This window comes from Somniosus microcephalus, chromosome 6 (assembly GCF_052327205.1).
Source record: "Somniosus microcephalus isolate GS21.2 chromosome 6, FLI_Smic_1.0, whole genome shotgun sequence".
In the NCBI taxonomy this organism is placed as follows: Eukaryota; Metazoa; Chordata; class Chondrichthyes; order Squaliformes; family Somniosidae; genus Somniosus; species Somniosus microcephalus.
The window spans coordinates 80,029,475-80,052,005 of record NC_140992.1 but is presented as its reverse complement, the minus strand read 5'-3'; the positions used below and the strand labels follow the sequence as shown (position 1 = coordinate 80,052,005).

Here is a 22,531-nt window from a genome sequence, read left to right as displayed (position 1 = left end):
TTGGAATAGTCGAGTCTGGAGGTAATAAAAGCATGGATGAAGGTATTAGCAGCAGATGGGTTGAGGCAGCGGTGGAGACGGGTGATGTTACGGAGGTGGAAATAGGTGGTCTTTGTGATGGAGAGTATGTGGGTTTGGAAGCTCAACTCAAGGTCAGATAGGAAGCCAAGATTGTGAACAGACTGGTTTAGCCTGAGACACTTGCTAGGGAGAGCAATGGAATCAGTGATGAGGGAATGGACTCTGTGGCGGGGATCAAAGACGATAGCTTCCGTCTTTCCAGTGTTTAAACTGCAAGAAATTGTGGATTATCTAGGACTGGAAGTCTGACCAGCAAAATAACAACAGAAAATGCTGGAAAAACTCAGCAGGTCAGGCAGCATCCGTGGAGAGAAATTTGAGTTGACGTTTCGGGTCGAACCCTTCTTCAAAACTGGAAAGAAAAGAAACTGGATCGAAGGCAGGGCTGCGATCGGACAAAAGAATAAAAGAAACAAAAGAAGTAAAAGAGATTAGAAGCTAGACGAGATGGTAATAGGCTGAGATTAGGTGTAAAGTGTACTGGCAGGGCAAAAGATAGCTGCCAGGTGTGAGAGAGAAACAAAAGGAAAGGGGGGGGGGGGGAAAGGAGTGGAAAAATTACAAGAAAAAATGAAATGGGGGCCGAGCTTATGATCTGAAATTGTTGAACTCGATATTGAGTCCGGAAGGCTGCAGAGTGCCTAATCGGAAGATGAGGTGCTGTTCCTCGAGTTTACGTTGAGCTTCCGTGGAACAATACAAGAGGCCAAGGACGGTGAGGTCCGAGTGGGAATGGAGCGGTGAATTAAAATGACAGGCGACCGGAAGCTCGGGGTCACCCTTATGGACTGAACGGAGGTGTTCTGCAAAGCGGTCACCCAATCTGCGTTTGGTCTCCCCAATGTAGAGGAGACCGCATCGTGAGCAGCGAATACAGTATACTAGATTGCGAGAAGTACAAGTAAATCGCTGTTTCACCTGGAAGGGGTGTTTGGGGCCCTGGACAGTGGGAAGGGGGGAGGTATAGGGGCAGGTGTTACATCTCCTCCGCTTGCACGGGAAGGTGCCAGGGGAAGGGCTGTTTGGGGTGCTAGAGGAGTGGACTAGGGTGTCTCGGAGGGAGCGGTCCCTGCAGAATGCTGAAAGGGGAGGGGAGGGGAAGATACGTTTGGTGGTGGGATCACTTTGGAGGTAGCGGAAATGCCGGAGGATGATCCGTTGAATGTGGAGGCTGGTGGGGTGAAAGGTGAGGACAAGGGGAACCCTATCGTGGTTCCGGGAGGGAGGGGCAGGGGTGAGGGCAGAAGTGCGGGAGATAGAACTGACACGGTCGAGGGCAGTGTCAACCACGGTAGAGGGGAATCCTCTGAGTCAGACAACATAGCGGCAGTGGAAAGGATGAGAGAAGTGGTGGTGGTGAGGTAGTTATATTTTTTTTAACTTTTCAGATGCGAACAAATGATGCTATGCAGTTCCAGCATTTTCTGTTTTTATTTCAGATTTCCTGAATTTGCAGTTGTTTTTTGCTTTGTCTATTTTCGGACTAAATCCTTTAGTATTGTAAACCAGTCTGTTAATTTGGCAGGTGTACATACAAATAAATTCTCTTTTTTACATGTGGACGAAGCACCATGGGGGGGAATTTTTACTAACAGCAGCGAGTGGGTTTGGAAGTGGGTGGGCAGTAAAAGTGCTGAAATTGACCACGTCGGGTAGCTGGCTCCAACCCGCCAACTTCTGCATTTCACTGGACTGCGTTCGGCAGCGTGCGGGAAACCCCTCGGGAGAGGTGAATTACCAATTGAAAGCAATTAAGAGGTAGTTAACAGATTTTTAAAGAGATTTTCAACGTTCGCTGTTGGTCCATGGGTTTCCCGAGCTTCCTGGACCTCGCCTGTGAAAGCAAGGTGAGAGCACAGCGGCAATTGAGGGGGCTGAACAATTGACAGGCAAAAAGAGACCTCGCACCTGCTTCCTTGTCTAAGTGAAAATCTTTTGCTCACAGCACTTGTTCTGAGAGTTTGCTGTTAGTACTTTGTAGGTGATTTCTACAATTTTGGAGATGGATTCTGCTATTTTGGAGGTGACTTTCACTACATTCGAGGTCACTCTCACTACTTTGGAGGATTGTGCATCTGACTTTCACTTTAAACCTGTTATATATCAGATCAGCATGGGTGCCACTTATGCTGTTTTACCTTGGACCTCAGATGAGGATCAAGATGAGCACCAGCAGCAGCGCACATTGCCTACGGGATGGACTCATCATGGCAACCTTTAGTTAGGTTGCACCACTGTACCCATGTGGCAGCCACATGCTGAGTACACTTGCCCCCGCCCTCCTCCCCCTCAGTACAAAGCAGTCCTGCAATCAACAAAGCAGCCCTTTGCTCAGATTTAAGTCTTGTCTTGCCATTCATCAAAACTGAGAAGGCCAGTTGGCAGGTTGCAGGCAAAAATGGGCAAGACTGGAAAGTGGTGCAAAGAAATAATTTTATATGTGCATCAAAACTTACAGTAACTTATTATTGTGACATGTCTAAAACACCCATGTGCATACCCTTGTGCAACTAATAATCTTTCATCTTCCTTTTCCTATCACTCCTACGTCGTGCAACCCCTGTGGCTTTTAGGTTAGAGGCAGGCTGCTCACTTCCCTGCTCCAACTGCTCAGATGCTCTTGGCCGAAGTTCTCTGGGTTTCAGAGCCCATGAGGGCCCCGCCATAGACTGCTCCACCTGTACATGTGCAAGGGCAGATTCAGCCATCGGGACAGGAGGCAACGTGTGGAGCACTGACTGAGGCGGGGGGGCGCAATGGGTGAGAAGTGGAAGCGCTTTGAGCAGAGTCCCCACTTCTATGTCTCCTTTTGCTATCTTCGCTCTCAAGGCCCCCCGCACTTCCCTGCTAGCAATGAGCTGGAGAGCACTTTACTGCACTTCAGTGGGGCGCTGAACGGCCAAGGCTAGCTTTCAATCATCCTAGTAAAGGTGGCATTCAGAGTGTGGAAGCTGTGGGTGAGCTCTTGCATACACTTGTTTGACTGCCGCGTTTGATGCTCCGTGCAGGTGGCCACTCTTTCCATGGACAAACACATCATAACTTAGGCCCGTGACATCATGCTAGTCATGCTTGAAATGGAGTCCTCCATTCTATGTAAGCGTGTACATTGTTATAAATCTCATCATTCATCAAGAAACTACTCATGAAATAACACTGGACGGCCAGCTGGTGGCGCCATCCAAGGAGTATAAATACTCGGCGTGGGCCCAGCTTTCCAGGGACATTTTGTAAGACAAGGAACTAGTGAAGTACAATTAGACCTCCATGTTCTGAAATAAGTTGATTAAAGCCTTGCTTTATGCTCAAACCAAGTGCATAGTGAGTTTTATTACGTCACACATCACGGCTGGAAATCCTGCCAGAGCCTCACGCATTTTTGCTGCTCCTCCAGAATCATCCTCTTTGTCGACGGCCCCCGAGGTTCAGCATCTGCATCCAGCTGAGCAGAGCTTGGAGCATCCTGCACCCTCTGGCGAGGACGCTCCACTGCTGTCCCTGTCTCCACCATCTGCTCTTGCTCACATGTGACCTGTGAGACACCAGGTGACAACACATCTATCTGTCTTGATGGTCCCACCGACGTGTGTGTATCTGCGCTGGTGCACAGTGTGCATGCGTCCTGTGTTAGTACACCCTCAGATTTAGCGACCTCCTCTGAGGAGTCTCCTTCCACCTCTGGCTCCACCGCCTGTGGGAGATTAAAGACATGAATTAGAACTGTCATAGTAAGAATGTTTTAAGTTAACATTATGCACATGATCATGGCCCAGAAATTCAGGTCCCCCACCGGTGAGTACACGCTGTGTGCTCACCCGTAGGGCCAACGGAAGTGTCGGTTTCGCGCATGCACTGCGCATACGCTGGAAACCAGAACTTCCGTTCTCCTGCAGGAAGGGGTTCGGAGGTCAACTGCGTGCGAGGGAGAGGCAGCGCGTATGCATCGAACTTCTGCTTTTTTCTCCGTTTTTTCAGTGCGGGTAAATCCCTAGCAGCTGTGCGTGGAAAGGCAGGCGCAAGGACTGCTTTTAACAAGGTAAGAGGTGAAGTAAGTAAAATTAAAACATTTTTTCCACAGGTTTATCATTTTAAAATACTTTAAAGAAAGGTAAGTTTATTTTTAGCCCCGTTAAAAACTTTAATTATTTTTTTCAAAAATTTAAATTTTTGTTTATAAATTACATAAATTAATTATTTTAATTATTTTTAAAATGTGATTTAAAAAAAAAAAAAATTATTTGAAGTTTTACTTAGTTTTTAAGGGGCTGATCTCTATTCATAGATTTGACAGGTCTTCCTGTCAAATCTATGAATGGAGATTCCCTGCTCCGATTGGCTCCTCATGGCCCACGTGATCCCAGGGACGCTGCGAACTAGCTGCACCCCTGGAATACGTGTGCCCTGCGCACCGGCAGCTGGAGCAGGCACCGCAACGGAATTCAGCGCAGGCCCAGAGCATAATGGTAGGCGCGCTTCTTAAGTGCAGGTCAGGGGCTTGCGCCCGCGGGAAGCCTCCAACCAGAATTTCTAGGCCCATATTTCACTGGCTGCTGACATCAAGTCAACGTGAGTGACTGTTGTATGCCATGTGGTTGTGTGCTATTTAATTCTGTCACCAGATAGCTGGGAGTTCTTCGCCTCTCCATCTCCCACCGCCATGCACGCTGACACTCCACTTATTTCAAGTGCCTCCTACTCTGCAGCTGTGAGCGTTGCTATGACTGGTGGGCCACCTCTGGTTCTCTGCCTCTCCTGGGTGTTCTGTGCTCTCTTCTGCAGGGAAGGAATCAAAAGACATTTGAGTGAGAGTCTTGGAATGAGTGGAACAGATGGATGGACAACATCTGTTGAGGGTGACTAGGAGGAAGAGGCATGACATTGCATTAAGATGAGGGTAAGTGTCAGTGGTGGATGGTCAGATGGAAATGTGAGGAAGTGCATAGACAGAGAGGGATAGGTGCATCTGCAAGGTACGTTCGTGTGAGGAGTAATGTGCAGGAGTAGGCTTAGGAAGACAGTGTGACGGGGTTGGGGTGACATGCACATCTGGATATTGTTGATTATGGCATTGTTCTCACCTTTCCTGTCCTCATGAGGTCATTAAATCTCTTCCTGCATTGTATCCAGGAGCATGACATCACACTCCTGCTGCTGACCTCCTCAGCTATCTCCAGCCATGCCTTCTTCGTAAGTGAGCCTGGCTTCTTCCTCCCGTCAGAAGGGAATAAAACCTCCCTGCGAGCCCTAACACCTCGCAGCATGAGGTCCAGGGAGGCATCACTAAAGCGAGGGGCAGCTTTGGAACATTGAGAATCCATTTTTATCACCAACCAATCTTTCTGCCACCTCCACAATCCTTTAACTGTCATCTTTGCAGTGTTCCTTTAAATACCTCAGCTGAAATAGACACATGCGTGTCGTCATCATGCCCACTCGCGTTAATTGGACAGGAAACCCGTAATTCAGATGCAAATGCAGTGGATGGGTTAAAGAGCCACTGACAGACACGCTGAAGCAACTTCCAGATTTCCCGTGCACTACCAGATGCCCCATGCTCACAGCGCGTCTCCGGGTAAATATTCCGGCCCATGTCACTACACTGGGAACTTTCTTTGTGTTTCTTCCCATTAGCCGCCATAACTTTGGCAGTAGATCAGCAGAAATCCTGTTTACGCGGTGTCTCCAGGATTCCCACTGATTATTCGCTGAAGTTACGGCAGCCGATCAGGAGAAGCCCCCAGGAAATTCCTGCCGTTTGTGTATAGAAGGACTCAAAGTTGTCCACTACTCTCAAACTGGGAAACATTGGTGCATTTGCTCCCTCACAGCTGCAAGACTCAAACCTTAGCTTAAGGATGAAAAATAGTGTTTCCTCTTAGTTACTGTTGCTGAATATTACATCTGAATTGAATTGTTTTTTCCCCTGATGTGGGCATTATGCTGTATCTTTTGGGACCAATAATGTGCAGAGATTCTTGGTGTCTGTACCAAGTGCTACTGCTGTGGGCCATTATTGTTATCCATAAATGTCCTCCAAGAGGGTCGTCTGGCATTGTTTTCTCTACATAAAAAAATAATTTGTTCTTGGCCCGAGAAAATGGAAGGTTGTTCGTTCTGTGACGAGCCATCTGATCACGCCGACTGATGATGATATCCTTAATGGTGAGATGGTTCATAAGTATAGGTGACGATCGCTGCTCAAGATTGCGCTGTGCTGCTTTTGTAATAAATTTACAGAATTATTTTATTAACCTTATGCCAGTAATGTCAACTTCTAATGTGAATTTGTGAGTTTTGACCTCTGGTAGCTTCAGTTGCATAGGGGAAAGCTGTCGTGCAACTGTCCACAATTTGAATTTAGGTTACGGTTATTTCAGAATTCCAGCAGTAATACATAGTGCTAAGTGATTTAGTTACTGCTAGCTGACCTGATTTTCGCAGTTTGTTGGTGACGGACCTTTGTGCTACTGGTGCAATTGAATCACTAAACTTTACAAATGAAAGGGAAGAACATTTGTTTTCAACTTGAACAACATGTGTTTGAGGATTGCCAAGCAAATGTTGTCAATCTGTCAGTGTGACTTCATCTGGGAGTCTGGTGAGGGACTCATGGAATTCCAACTGAGAAAAGCAAGTTCAAGTGACTGGCAGCCTTGAGTTTGGAACTTGCAGCCTGGCTTTTTTCTGGTTATGAACCATTATTCGCTGTTCTATCAAATGTCTGAAATGTTTCTCATTTTGTAATAACTATTGATGCAGCCACGTTCTTATGACTACATGCATAAAATAATTCTCAATGAGTTTGTTAGATTGTCAACAGACAATTTTTTTTCAATATGGAAGGGTCCTAGCTGGAATGTATATATTTTTTTAATTCTGCAATATTGTGCATAGCTGTTGATGGACTGAGTACTATCTGAAGCAAAACAAACTTAAATAGAAATAAAACCAAAAGCTTTGGTTTTGATTGCTTTAATTGCACAGCAGAAGCCACATAGTAGACTTGCCCTTAGGAACTGCCAATTTGATCAAAATAACAAAATGATTCCATGAACCAGTAGTGTACTAAGCCTCTTCTGTAGTGCAATCATGCGGCATTATAGCAGAGCAATTTTTTGGGGTTGAAACCGTCAGGAAAAAGATGAAGTGCTTGTATTTAATTCTAGCAATGATAAAGCATCAAGGAACAAGAGATCATTATTAAAAACTTCTTGTACAGAACACCTGACTGACTTTGGACTCAAATTGCAGATTGTGATTGTAATCTGGTAGCATGCATGTAGTGCTCCAGATATTAATCCAGTGTAGTAGCTGGTGGTTTGACTGCCGTGATTCTTTGTGTTGAGCTATACTTCTATTGTGAATTGAGAACTAAGAGAGGGAAAGGTCATGATTATGGAAAGCCTTGAAAGTCAGGTTATAGTGGAGCTGTTTAGATTATCTATTGTAATGCGTTTAACAGCCAGGCACAAATAAATCCTCTGGTCACAGTGTTTGTGAAATCCTGAACAGAACATGGAAGTTTCTTCTTATTTCTAGGCATTCTTTTAGTATGTGTTTACAATTTTTCCAGAAACAACAAAGTAATAAACTGAAGGTTCCCCAAAGCTGTGACCAGCAGAAATCTCCCCTATTTTGTGAAGATTCGGCACTGTGAGATTTTGATCTGGGGATTTGAGGCTCAGTTGACCTCTTGGATCAGTGGAGGTCAGTCTCCAGCTCTCAGATAGGACTAAGTGTGAAATCATCTGCTTTGTCTCCAGGCTGTTGTGTGAACGCTATCTACTCCCTCTCCTGAAAAAGGCAGGAGCAAGTCAGTAATACTGAGCTATTTTTGGACATATTTAATGGTGCATTTACCTTGCAGCAGTAACACCAGCAGTACTGCCCTGTCAGAATTTACATAGGGTGCTCATTCTTCTGGTGGTGCTGCCTATGGCAAATATAATATTTTCATTATTATATAGCACCTTATCACATCTTGCACACATGTCCCAAAATGCTTCTATACAATGGAGTACTTTAAAAAAAAAAAAAAAAAAAATCAATGACTGTTATAAAGATATATTGACCAGTTTTTGGTGCTCTTGGTTCAGGGATGAATGTTGGCCAGGACACTGGGAGAATTCTCATGCACTTCTTTGGATCATTAATATCCACGTGAACCAGCAGATTGTGCTTTGGTTTAACATCGCATCCAAAGGACACCACTTTTGACAACGCAATACTCCCTCAGGACTGAAGCCTAGATTATTTGCTCACGTCCTGGGGCGTAATTTTAATCTAACTTGTCCGGTGGGAAACTGATGCGATCAGATCAGCCAATTTTACTTCCCATTAAAATGTACAATACATTCTGAAGATACAAAATAGAATTGGGGAAATGCACAGTGCTACAGCAAGCTCCAAAATTCTTGGAATAAACTCTTCTTTTACATAAATTTCCAAAGAGGTACACTTTGATTTTGGTATAGAAATCTTATTGTAGCCTTCAGCTGGTTAAGTTTGCTGTAGCTTTGTTTTGAATCCAATGCTATTTTGCTGAAGTGGAAATGTGCTGAATGGTTTAAATTTCATCCAGCTGCAGTTATGCATTAAATGCCTTCTGACTGAGTCATGTATTTTTTTTTAAGCACGCCTGATAGAGCCCAAGCACACCTGCTCTTAATGTCTCCAGGTTTCAAATTTATCAGGAACATTATCTTATAAACTAGTTACTTCAAAGGGTTGGGTGCTTTTGAAAGAGATTTAATTATACCCCTCGATCTTTTCATGTTAACAGTGCATCCGTCTAGAGGTGGGAGTGTATAGGCTGTGGAACACTGCCCTCTTTTATAGTCCAAGGTTGCCTTGATGGCAACAGTGGCATCATAGGTACCCAGTGGTATAAACAATCCACCACTTTTGCTGTCCACGGCAGTGAATTGCTGCCAGAGGGGTGTTTCACTCTCTGCTACTGACCAAAAATGCTGCCTGTGATGAAGCTGAAGAGTGCCTTTAGTAGCATTTGGTTTCAGGTTGCCAATTTGGACCTAGATGCGGACAGGGCAATCTTTCAACTCACCTCTGCTGCACGGGCCTTGCCAACATTAAGAAGGCCCATTGATAGGACCCACAAAGTCATGTTTGTGACTTTCCACTAATTATTTGTACATGCGCAGTCGCATGAAAGCCCCATTTGTGAAGTTGGAACTCTGGGCCTGCATAAATATCGAGCATGGGCAGTGTTCCCTCTGTTGCTAAAGCCATCCAGCAGAAGCACTGCAGGATGAGCCTCTTCATTATCCTCATCAAGTATTCTTGTAAAATAGCACTGCTATCACTCCCCTTCCGGAATTTTAAAAATCTTTTGTTACCCCCCCCCCCCCCCCACCCCCCCCCCACCACAAAGTCTTACACGTGATAGTTGGTTTCTTGATTGGGTTCGAAAACTTGCTATTTCAGTGCTTGGTGCTGACTTCCTGCTCCCTCTACTTTTGGCACTAACAAGAAATGAGCCAATAACTGAGTCATTTCCAACATATGTGGTTTAGTCATGTATAAAGATCATTTAAAGTTAGTTTTTGTCAATTTAAAAACCCAAGATTGTTTTCAGGATTTACTTTTAGTATAAAGAAAGAGAAAATCTGTGTGGGGTAAAAAATTGGATCTTAAAAAGCCCTGGTAAAACACTAAGATGCTAGAAGAGAAGCCGAGGACTTGAACAGTACTGCCAAGCTAAATGACATCCCATAATTACCCAGTTCACAGACACCACTTTTATGGGGCTCGTCATCAGACTCTCACTTAACCCCGAGATAGGTGCTTCAATCTTTCTCTTAAATTTTTTTGTGGTTTCAGCCACTTACCTGCCACTATGATGGTGGTTAATAAGAATTCTTGGAGATTGCTTGCGGGGAGGTTGAAAATGAAGCCTAAGAAGCCGGCAAAGCCGAGGACGCAGACGTCTTGCTGTGAAACCCATGCAGCAAGAGTCAATTTTGGGCTCCCAGTTGCACTGTGGGACCTCAATTTAATATGTTAATAGTGACCCGCCTCTCCCAATATCCACCGGCGTAAAAAAGGCGGCAGACACATGTGTTGGGGGCGCGTTCCCCATATTTAACTGTTTAACCCCCTCCCCAACTCTCTCCTGCCCATCGTGGGGAGTGGGGTGGGGTGGGGGGGCGTTAATAGTGCGGCCTTGTGTGGCCTGTGTCAGCCTCTGATTGATGATCTCCGTCTTCAGTGGGCTATCAGTGTGGTGACTATGGCAATGCACTACTGTCCATGCTCTGTACTCACCTAAGAATTAAAGTCCTCACAGCAATACCTAAAAAAAAATTGCGCAGCCTTTGTTTCTTTTCTTGAAAAGAGATTCATGTGCATCACATCTGTGGCATTACAGCACGTGTGGCATGCAACATATGTGCCAATGTCATGGTTGCAATGCGTGCACATCCTCAGATCTGAATTTTGGTAAAACAATGAAAAATGTTGGGGGGTTTTTCCCCCACATTTCAGGAGGAAAACATTTTTTTTAATGTATTCACCACCCCACAAAAAAATCCAGACATTTATCTGTTGAAATTGGTAAATAAAACTGATATTAATGATCCCTACTCCTATTAGACTATTTGACTGCTATACTTATCTGATCACTTAATCAGTTGGTATGAGGTGACATGCAAATGGGGCCTCAGGATCAACCTCACCATTACGATAGCAAAATACTGCGGATGCTGGAAATCCGAAATAACAACAGAAAATGCTGGAAAAACTCAGCAGGCCAGGCAACGTCCGTGGAGAGAGAAACGGAGTTAACGTTTCAGGTCGATGACCCTTCGTCAGAACTGGAAAAAAAGCAGGAATAGGGTTAGATTTTGAAGCAAGTGGGGGCTGGGGAAAAGGGGGAGGGGATGAAAGAACAAAAGGGAAGGTCAGTGATAGGATAGAAAGCAGGAGAGATTAAGAGACATTGAGAAATATTCAAGGAATAAAGGATGGCTCTAGATGAAGTGTGAATGGCCCTGGCAGAATGAAGGACAGCTGCCATGTGGGAGGGAAGAAAAAAGCCCAGACGAAAGTGTGGATTAAAAAAAAAAGAAAGGGAAAATATATATATATATATATATTCAACCTCACCATTGTTGTGCGGCATCTCTTTTTTGTGTCTCACCTGAGAGCTGATGAAATTTGCCCAAACAAGGAAAACAACTGACGAAGAGCCCTTGAGCTTTATCTCATCACTCCCCTGCTGGGATCCAGTTGTTCATCCACCCTGTCTGAGTATTTATTTACTAACTTCTGTGTCAGGAATGCAGTGCCCCGGGCCCAGATTTTAAAGAGTGTAGCCGTAAGCTAAGATTAGTCATTCTGATTTACACCTCAGTATTTATCATGTTAGCCAAAGAGTCAGTAGACTGAGTTATGTTGAGTCATTACACTTAAGGAAAGATTAAATGAGTCCAACCTATCAATGAAGTGAACACAGTAACTGCACTTTGTGCGTGCTGCAAACTGCAGACTAGCAGTCCAGTAGAATGTTTTCACATCTCTGTTTATGGCCTGAAATTCTCTCTCAATCTTTAACCTTCATTGGTTTCATTGACGCAGCTGCAACTTTACTGCCTCTGAGACTGAGTTCTGGAACACCATGGCTGAGAATTTCCTCAGTGCTGCTCCTGCTCCCCCACCGTAACTTCGCCGGAGGTGTGACGGAAAGCCCATAAACGCTGCTTCCTCTGCACATCTGGCGAAGTTATGGTGGCAAAGCGGCAGCAGCTCTGAGGAAATACCATGTTCGGGCCCTTCCCTCAACTCCCAGCAACCACGTTGCTCTGCTGATAATAAAGGCAAGGGTGGGAACAGATTTGGCAGGTTTCAGAACCCAAATGAGACCAACATCGTGGTGAGATTTACTGAAAGACAGTGGGAAGGCTTTTTTTTTTAGGGCGGTCAATTTTCCAAGAACACTTTGAGGATAAGATTGATTTGGTGCCTAATGGAATAATTCTTCAAATATTTATTTTCTCTCAACTATTCAACTATTCAAAGCACCATTCAAAGCATCAGGGAGAATTTCTATCAAAAATTCTCACAAATATGCCCTGAATTCAGAAATCTGACTGACAACCAAAAACTCCCATTCCTACTGGGGGAGGAGAGAAGCTGTGTAACACTGGCGGCACACTATGTTACAGCTTGCCATGAACAGAGGGACAACCAGTAAACTAAGACAAGAGTATATATAAACAAGGCGAAAATATATTTATAAACTCAGGGATATACCTGTTTATACACTGTATGAATGGAACCGCGTTTATGTGTTCAACCATAAATGTATTTTGATGCTTTGGCAACATAAGATGTACCTTATCATGCCAATAAAGCGATTTGTATTGTATTGTATTGTTTGAGAAGTATTCAATCATCTTCTGGTGAGACTCATTGCTTGAGGAAGCTGATAGGCCACATCTCCTTCACATTAACTTGTTTTGAATTAGTGGCAAAATAGCCAGAATTTTGAGTCATGTGAATAGTTTTACTGTAACTGAAGTTACAGCTGGCTTGAAGTTTCTGTCAAATTGGCACCCTGCTGTCTATCTGGCTATCCCAATAAATGAAGTTGAAAATCTGTGGCCCTTCTTGCACAACCCTGACCTTCCCCAGCAGTTTGCACAGGCCCTTGTTCAAGCTGAAACCTCTGACCACCTCAAACCAAGCTCGTAGCATAACACAGGACATTACCAGGGGTGTGGACTCCCAGGCTGGACATTCCTGTGTCTTGGCCTCGCAAGATATCAGCATGCTGAATGAAAGCAGGCTCTTGGAACAGGGGATGTGGGGCCCACCTGACCTGGACAATGGCCTGTATCCCCGGAGGTAAGAAATTTAATGCAAATTTTTTGGCCCAGTGGGACAAATGCATCTGTCCTTCATCAGACAGGTAATGCCCAGTACGCGCTTCTGGTGGTATGAGTGGCCACCAACTTTATTTAAATTATAACCTCCCCTTGAACCTGGGAACTTTAGTGGAGTCAACACCAAAGGTCACCTGCAAGCGCATTCCAGCATTTACTCTGGGATGTTGGGGCTGTGGATTTTCATCCTCAGTACATCTCAACTGCCCACTCGCTCAAATATCTATCTAATTATCTCAAATTCTTTCCACATTATCTACCTTCACCGCTTCCTGGGCAGTTCATTTTGCACATTCACCATCTTCTACAATAAGTAGTTAAACTTCCCACTCCCAAGTTTGATCGCGTAACCATTGGTTCTAGAGTGTGTGGCAATCTGGAATGTATTATCGAGGTTCAATTTATCTATTCCCATAAGAATCTTGAATATCTCCCTGTGCCTTTTCTCGCTCTCTCTTTTTACTCGCCCTCTTCTCTCTCTTTCTTTACCTTTTTTTCTCCCGCTCTTTTTTCTTATTCCTGCTCTCTCACTCCCATGCTCTCCTTTTCTCCCCTCCCTCTCTCTCTCCCTTTCTCACTCACTCTCCTTTCTTTATTGGTAAGTCCATGCCCGCATGTAACAAGACCTGGACGATGTTCAGGCTTCGGCTGATAAGTGGCAGGTAACATTCGCGCCACACAAGTGCCAGGCAATTACTATCTCCAACAACCACCCCTTGACATTCAATGGCATTACCATCACTGGATCCCCCTCCATTAACATTGTGGGGGTCGCCATTGACCAGAAACTTAACTAGGCCAGCCACATAAATATTGTGGCAACAAGACCAGGTCAGAGACTAGGTATTCTGCGGCGAGTGTCTCACCTCCTGACTTCCCAAAGCCTTTCCACCATCTACAAGGCACAAGTATGGAGTGTGATGGAATACTCTCCACTTGCCTGGATGAGTGCAGCTCCAACAACACTCCAGAAGCTCGACACCATCCAGGACAAAGCAGCCCACTTGATTGGCATCCCATCCACCACCTTAAACATTCACTCCCTCCACCACCGGCGTACTGTGGCTGCAGTGTGTACCATCTACAAGATGCACTGCAGCAACTCGCCAAGGCTTCTCCGGCAGCACCAACCAAACTCGAGACCTCTTCCACCTAGAAGGACATGGGCAGCAGGTGCATGGTAACACCACCACCTCCAAGTTCCCCTCCAAGTCACACACCATCCTGACTTAGAAGTATATCGCTGATCCTTCATTGTCGCTGGGTCAAAATCCTGGAACTCCCTACCCAACAGCACTGTGGGACTACCTTCACCACACAGACTGCAGCGGTTCAAGAAGGCGGCTCACCACCACCTTCTCAAGGGCAATTAGGGATGGGCAATAAATGCTGGCCTTGCCAGTAATGCCCACATCTCAGGAACGAATTTAAAAAAAAAGTAATTTCTTACTCTTCAAGCTCTCCTTATAATTCAAATACCTTCAGCTAGGTATCTGGTTGCCCTCTTATACACCACCACTAGTGGCTGGATATCCTTGCTGTAGTATGGTGACCAAAATTGTACACAGGGCGCCAGGTATGTCTGTACCAGTACCCTTTACAGACTCTTCGGAGTAGAAATTTGTCTTGGGCGGTAGCACAAAATGGGCAGTATCACATGGACCACCCATTGTACGCCCCGTCCGATATTCAGTTCCATTGACTTCAAGGCAACTGACTGTTGGGTGGCGTGTATAATAGACGGCCAATACGATACGGGCCATTTGGACTACTGCCCAAGATGAATTTCTACCCCATATCATTCCTGGGAATTGTGTTCTTTCCATCTGTTTATACATCTCAAGATCCAGTTAGCTCTCCACACCACCCCGCATCAGTGAGCTGTCCACCAATACCCTTACATCTCTCGCATGTTGTCTCCAGTAACCTTTAGCCATTTAGTTTGTATTCCCATTGTTTATTTTCCTCATTCTCAGTACATTTGTCTTTATTAAGAGCCTTTTATTGCTTATCAGCTCATCTTCCCAATTTATATAGATCCCTTTGTATTTGGTTTGCTTCTGCCCTGTTGTTTGAAACAAATTTGGTGTCCTCTACAAACTTAAAACAGGTTTGCTTCTATCTCCAGCTCCAAATCATTTGTGTACACCATAAAGCTAGGCTGACACTCCAGTGCAGTGCTGAGGGAGTGCTGTACTGTCCGAGTGCCGTCTTTCGGATGAGACGTTAAACCAAGGCCCCGTCTGCTCTCTCAGGTGGACGTAAAAGATCCCATGACACTATTTCGACGAAGAGCAGGGGCGTTATCCCCGATGTCCTGGCCAATATTTATCCCTTAACCAACATAACAAAAACAGATTATCTGGTCATTATCACATTGCTGTTTTGGGGCCTTGCTGTGCGCAAAATGGCTGCCGCATTTCCTACATTACAACAGTGACTCCACTTCAAAAAGTACTTCATTGGCTGTAAGGCACTTTGAGACGTCCGGTGGTCATGAAAGGTGCTATATAAATGCAAGTCTTTTTTTTAAACAGCAACGGCCCTTGGTAACCCCCACTAGGGACCCTTTGCTATGTCAGCCCTGCTCCATTCACAACTACTGTTTGCTTTCTCTGGCTTAATCAATTTTCAATCCATCTGACACTTGCCTCTTATACCATAACTTAGTACTTGTGGAATAATCACTGGATATTATAAACATCAAAGAGAGGAACTCTTTACAAGTGCATTTGCGATGTTGCTGCACATAGCGAATCCTCATCCCATTGAAAGATTGCATCTGACCTGTGCTATACCTGATTTTGTGCTTGGTGCTGATGTTGGATTTTTAAAAGTAGAAAATGTTAAGTTTTCCTCCAGAACTCTGACTGCCTTAATGGGCATAAAATTCCCTGAGAATTAAAACAAGGCTCTCTCTGTTTTGAGTATTAGAAATGGATCTACATGACTTGAATTGGATTGTTGCGGAATGGAGCCATTGAGTGGAATAATTGTCAAATACAGTACACCTGTGACTTGACCAGAAACTTTTGCAAAGATTGTCATAGTTGTTTTGTTGTAAATTCCAATATTGAAGTAATGCTAAATTTAGGGACTGTATGGACTATAATTACCAGCCTTTACAACATCTACATTCTGGGAGCCAAGAAAATAAACACCATCATTACTTAACTGACATATAGGACTGTCCTACTTGTGGAAGGCGGTGCTGCCAACACTCCCAATTCTTAAAGGGAGTCCCAATGCAGCATCAAAGTAGAAGTCTCTAAGTAGCACCGAAGTGAAAGCAATGGGGCCAAAGCTGCTCCATTTTATAATTTCTTGTGGAATCACCAGCATTAACCATGTCTGCCAGTTGGGACGGGAAGACGAGGAACTTGTTAGTGAGTTATGAGTGTTCGCTGCATTGGGAATGGGAGGAATGGAAGGAAAACTACCCAGAGGATGATGACCACAAGTCAACCTGAATCTTGAATGTGAATCGATTCAAATTGGATTAATTCAGGCTCATTCTGTAATATTTGAATTTTGGCCAAATTCAGATCATTCGGATGGTTTTGTTTCTTTAGGAAAATGAGCACATTGTGGTATGATTTTTATCTGTTCTTTACAAGCACCAAGTCACAGTGACAATATTAAGACAAATCATTGCCTGAAGTCTGGTGTGCAGTGCAAGGGGTTAAGTGTTTGGTTTTAATTCCATGTGCCCGAGACAGCCTGTTTCTATAATTGTCTAGCATCAGATTTCCTGGTTAAACAGGCAGAATCCCTCATTGTTTATAAATTTGCGGGGGCGCAGTGAAATTCTGAAGTCTAAAATTAACCAAATGCTCACCATAGATACCGTACAAACCAAACAGGTGTTTTATGATTTCGATATAGAGTCCGAAAGATGTGCTTGAATGTTGTCTGAGTATTTGTGACTTATATTTCAATTAAATATTCTATTAGTGATATTCATGTTGTAGCAAAACTCTGAAACTTTATTGTGGGCTATAGCGTCTGTACTGGTTTTTGACCAAATGGCCTTTTTGACTGACTCTGCCTTCTTTGACTGGTCTTGCTTCCTCCAATCTGTCTCCTCTCTGTCATCTGGAGCAAGCTACATTGCCCCCTGACCTTTTTCTTGCTTCCTCTGCCCCGTGCTGTACAAGTACTTCAGTCTTCAGTGTAAGAAACGATAGGCTGCATCTTGTTTCTGCCTAGTTTTTGGCACAAGTGTCATTGCATATAGTATGGGACACTGCTGCACAGTTCTGGAGATTTGTACTTCATATTAATAGAGCATTTAGTGCACATGTTTTGAGGTTTTTTATTTACTACAGAACATTCAGTTTGTTGTTCCTCTGAATCTCTTGACCCAGAAAGGCGATGGTGTTAAAATTGTGCAGAATGGAAGAAGTTACTTCACAATGACTGAGTATAGTGACTGACTGTTAAGAGCTGTCTTAACATACTTTGCATAAAATATTTTAATTTGTAAGGTGTCACAGATGGGGATGAATTTAGATCAAGTTGGATATTGTTCCTGCTATGTAAATGCTGCTTTTCAAAGAGGTTATCGTCAATGATGAAAATGAGGTAATGTTTAGCTAGTTTAAAAGTCGTGGGCTCGTAATTTACGGTCAGTGGCGAAGCAAAGGTGTTCGCTGCTGGCCCCGAAGTAAGCTTTGCAAAAAAGATCTCATGATCTCTGCGGCGAGAAATTCAGCTTTTCTGACGTTCAGTTGAAATCAGTGTAAGTTAATGGGGATTCCCTAACGCGAGCTGCTGTGACGTCAACAAGCTGTCTAAGCAGCCAATCACAATGCAAAATTCTCACAGACTGGGATCCAGGAAGTGAATAAACTCATTTTATTCTGACTTTTTAAAAATGTTATAGAGAGCAAAACAAAGATTGGGGCGATCACATGGGGAAAAGGTAAATCTGAAATAAAGATGCTAAAACATTTTTTAAAAATTAAAAATTTACGTTTCTTCAAAATTGCAATTTTTATTAAAATGGATAAATTTGAAACTCCACAAAATTACAATTAGTTTTTCAGGGCCATACATTTGTTTAGCAGTCAATACGCTGTTAAAAACCCCAGTTGCACCTAATCCAAAAGGGTCTAACTTTTAATGGGGTATTTAACAGCGATATTACCATGGAAAAGCCAAAGTTTTCGTCAGTTTCACTGACTTCACAGATTGCACTGATTGCCGGCTGTTGGAGTGGAGGCGGGGTGGTGTGTGAGGGTGGGGATGTGGGGGGTGAGGGTGGAGGTGGGGCCACAGCACAGCCAGTGTCGGAGCAGTGAATGGCTGACTGCAACTTAAGGATTTCCACATTAGGATGTACACGAGAAAATCCTGAAGTTGCAGTCAGTTTCAAAGGTGTCACGCTGCTCGTTTGCTGTTATTACCCACTGCAAATTCCAGGTCATGATGTGATACTGGGCATGGTCAGTCACTAGAGTAGGATTAGACTATGATTGCTTCAGAATGTGTTAAATGCTCTCGGCTGTGGAGATCAATTTCAGTTTGGTTCACCTTAATTTGAACTTAATTTGATCCCCTTAAACTGGTGGGATGTGTCAGTTGGTACATGTGCCGTGTTGTAAAATACTGGCTTGGACAAGGTGGAAGAAAGCCAGCATGTATTTAAATTGGATTTGAAGGAATGGCCTGTAGAAGTAATTCCAGTTGTTAGAGGGGTAAAATTCATCCTATGGATAATTTCACCAAAATGGCCGTTGAGTACACAGCAAAAAAAAACTCACAATTTTGAGAGATTTTTTTTTGTGTGCTGCAAACTGTTGACATAAATAACTCATCTTACTCCTTTTGTTTGGTGCTGCTACATATTCAGAAAAATCTAAATCTTCACAGCTGCTGCATATGCACGGTGAAGGATTACATTCCCTACTTGATGTGCAGATAACAAGCATGATCTGAGACCAGTGTAGTTAGTGGGTGGAAGGAAAAAGCTATCCATATTTCAGTTCCTTTCAGAATGCCCGGTCAACCCGTTATATGGCCCCCACCTTTCCTGTAGTCCTTACTGTCTCGCTCCATTTCTTTATCTCTCATTCACATCAATTCAATTCAATTCAATTCAAATCGCTTTATTGGCATGATAAGGTACATCTTATGTTGCCAAAGCATCAAAATACATTTATGGTTGAACACATAAACGCAGTTCTATTCATACAGTGTATAAACAGGTATATCCCTGAGTGTATAAATATACATTCGCATTATTTATATATGCTCTTTTCTTAGTTTACTGGTTGTCCCTCTGTTCATGGCAAGCTGTAACATAGTGTGCCGCCAGTGTTATACAGCTTCTCTCCTCCCCCAGTAGGTATGGGAGTTTTTGGTTGTCATTCAGATTTCTGAATTCAGTGCATATGTGTGAGAATTTTTGGTAGAAATTCTCCCTGATGCTCTGATATTTTCCACAGGCTGTGAGGAAGTGCATCTCTGTCTCCACTACTCCCTGACTGCAGTGAGAGCATATCCTGTCCTCTCTTGGCAGCCTGGTCTGCCTGTGTCTGCCTTTTTCGATCGCTAGGCTATGTTCGCTAAGTCTGTACCTTGTCAAGGTTCTTCTCAGTTTGTTATCCTATACCATGGTCAGGTAATCAGCTATGTTGTATTGTCTGTTTAGGGCCAGGTAGCAATTGAGTTTGCTTTGGGTTTTTGTTGTTTCTGCCCAATATGTCAGATATTTTTCCTTTTGCTTAGCGACGATTGTGTTGGGTCGAATTCTTTGTGTTACGCTGTCACTGTCCTGGGGCTGGTTATTGTTAGTAGTGTTAGTAGTTACTTCACTGAGTCCCAGGACTAGTTGACTGAGGGTATTCTTCTTTATGGTCAGCTCTTGGCATTTCAGGGCGTCGTAGTGATAGCATTGGGGGTTGCTCGTTTGTAGGTGATTCCAAAATTTGGTGGCTCTTTTTTGGATAGTGATTATTAATGGATATTGGCCTAGTTCCGCCCTGCATGCATTGTTTACTGTTTTCCTTTGAGTCCTGCAACTATTTTTGGTCACTTGAGGCACAAGGAAAATATTCAGACCCTGGAGATGGTGGAGAAAAGACCCAACAGGCTGATTACCTATCACGCCAGAAGATTGATTTATAAAGAAAGACTGGAGAAGCCTTGAAACAGGTCGATTGTAAGGAAATCTTTGAGATATATAAGATATTAAACAGTTCAGAAAAAGTAAATCCAGAGCACGACCTAAAAGTTAACCCTTGACCGGACCCAAGGGTTTTGCTTCAAACAGGCAAAGGGCAAATTTAGGACTTTCAGTCGGAAGTTCCTCATGCCAATAGGAATGGACTTCCAGGTAGTGTAATGGAGGCAATGAATTATTATTGAATTAAGTAAGTAGTTATTGAAATGGCCACTGAATGCTGTGATGGGGGCCTGTCTGAATCGTATTTGCATGTCTCTTCTTCACAGAATACTTACAACTGTCAGAAAATCATGGGTTGAGGGTGGAAATTCCTCTACTTCTGGCATGCACCAGTAGTACTAAAGCAGCAAATCGTGGCCATTCCATCCAGTACGGTCTGTTTTTAGTTGGTGGACAGGAATTTTATTTCTAGCAAAAAAATGTCAAATATTTCACATTTGAGTTTTCCCTTTTAAAAGGTGTAAGTTGCGGAAAAGCTTTTCTTGTCACTGAGATTCACAACTTGCCATTTGATACAGGAATTTTGTGAATCTAGCTAGTGCTCAAGGTCAGTTACAATGTCACTTACACAAGGATATAAAATTCTGAAGGAATGAATCTGGTCAGAAAATTCACATCAGTGTTGGTGGCTATTCTTTCCAGTTTTTAAGAGCTTGAAGCAGAAAACTAAATGCATTGAAAGGATTTATTCATTCTGGATCAAGGTCTGGCTCAGAATTTATATAGTGAGGTAGGGATGAGGGAAAGTGATAATAACACTGACTTATTTTCCATATACATTGACACACTGAACATCAGCTGAACTGAGACGCTGATGCAAAAACAAGCTTTTCATGCATAAATAGGGGAATGGGGGTTGGGGTGGGTGGGTGGGGAGGGAAGACCGGGCTAGTGAGGCTGAAGTCTGTGTAGAATTGACAATAGCTTCATGATTTATATTTCCTCCTTTCCCCTGAGATTCCAGGAAGTACTCAGATAGAAGGCCAGGATCATGTTGATTGAGCATCTGCAGTATTTTGCTTTTTGTTTTTATCATCTTGATTAATCCCCGTTGCTGATTGGTCTTTGTTCTCAAACCTCCTTTTCCTGCTGAAGGCTCTGCCTCTCAAGCAAAGAAGAATCGCTATCTCAGAAAACACAGAGTTGCTCATATCTTATCCTAGCCAGCTTATGACCAATGTGCAGGTGTTCAACTGACGAGTCTAAAATTCTGAGTTTGTGATGGCGGCAAAATCTGTGCTGGAAGTGACCAGTTGGCAGAGCCGCGCGAGCCTGTGGCACACTGAACTGAGGGTGTGTGGTTTTGGGAGGGCAGCCATGTAAATAAGTCACATAGGCCTCCAGCACGTCTTTGGCCTTGCGCCAGGAGCTAGTCTAATGGCACAGGTGGAAATCTGGCTGGTAGCTCGAGTGTAATGGCTATGTGGTCACTTAAAGGTAAATGGCTGCATATGGGTACAAATACTGTTCCAGTAAACTCAAAATTCAAAATTGATTTGAAATATTTGTCAGCCTTTGCCAAGCCTGGAGAAGAAATGAGGCAAAAATGAAATCCAATGTGGAGGCACAAAATGGAGTCGGAGGGCATTTTTAAAAAATTCGTTCCTGGGATGTGGGCGTCGCTGACAAGGCCAGCATTGATTGCCCATACCTAATTGCCCTTGAGAAGGTGGTGGTGAGCTGCCTCCTTGAACCGCTGCAGTCCGTGTGGTGAAGGTACTCCCACAATGCTGTTAGGGAGGGAGGGAGTTCCAGGATTTTGACCCAGCAACTGTGAAGGAACGACGATACATTTCCAAGTCAGGATGGTGTGTGACTTGGGGGGAACCTGCAGGTGATGGTGTTCCCATGCCCTTGTCCTTCTAGGTGGTAGAGGTCGTGTGTTTGGGAGGCATGTGACCGAGCAACACAGCACCCAACTCCATTGATGGCTGGCAAAGTGGATGTGCTACTGCATGAGCTGGGTGTGAGGAGGGATACTCCAGGACACCCTTCCCAGAAGACATCAGTGCACCTTGCCTATTGGGATGTGGCAGCCAAGCTCATAGTCTGTACAGTATGTGGGGACAATCTACAATGTTCTGCACTCTTGGGAATCCTGCCACCAAGGAAAAGTTCCTCTGTCACTGGTTCATGCCTGCGAGGACAGATGAATGATTTGGCATTGATCGCCACTGGTGGCTCGTAAGCCATTAAAGTTAAACAGAATAGTGACCTTAACAGCAACAACTGCGAAACCGCTAAAGTGATGTCGCAACCAGGGAAGGAGCTGATTGCTAAATAGGACCTGGTGAGTATTTCTACAGTCCAGTCGTTGAAGTAAAAGTAAGGTCTCTAGTTTAGAGTAAGTAGTGTTTAA

General features: G+C 43.9%; 1 protein-coding gene across 3 annotated transcripts in view; it reads left to right on the top strand.

The window, feature by feature from the left end:
* schip1 (schwannomin interacting protein 1) overlaps positions 1–22,531 on the top strand; it is a 258,448-nt gene that overhangs the window by 38,614 nt on the left and 197,303 nt on the right. The gene's annotated exons all lie outside the window — the stretch shown is intronic.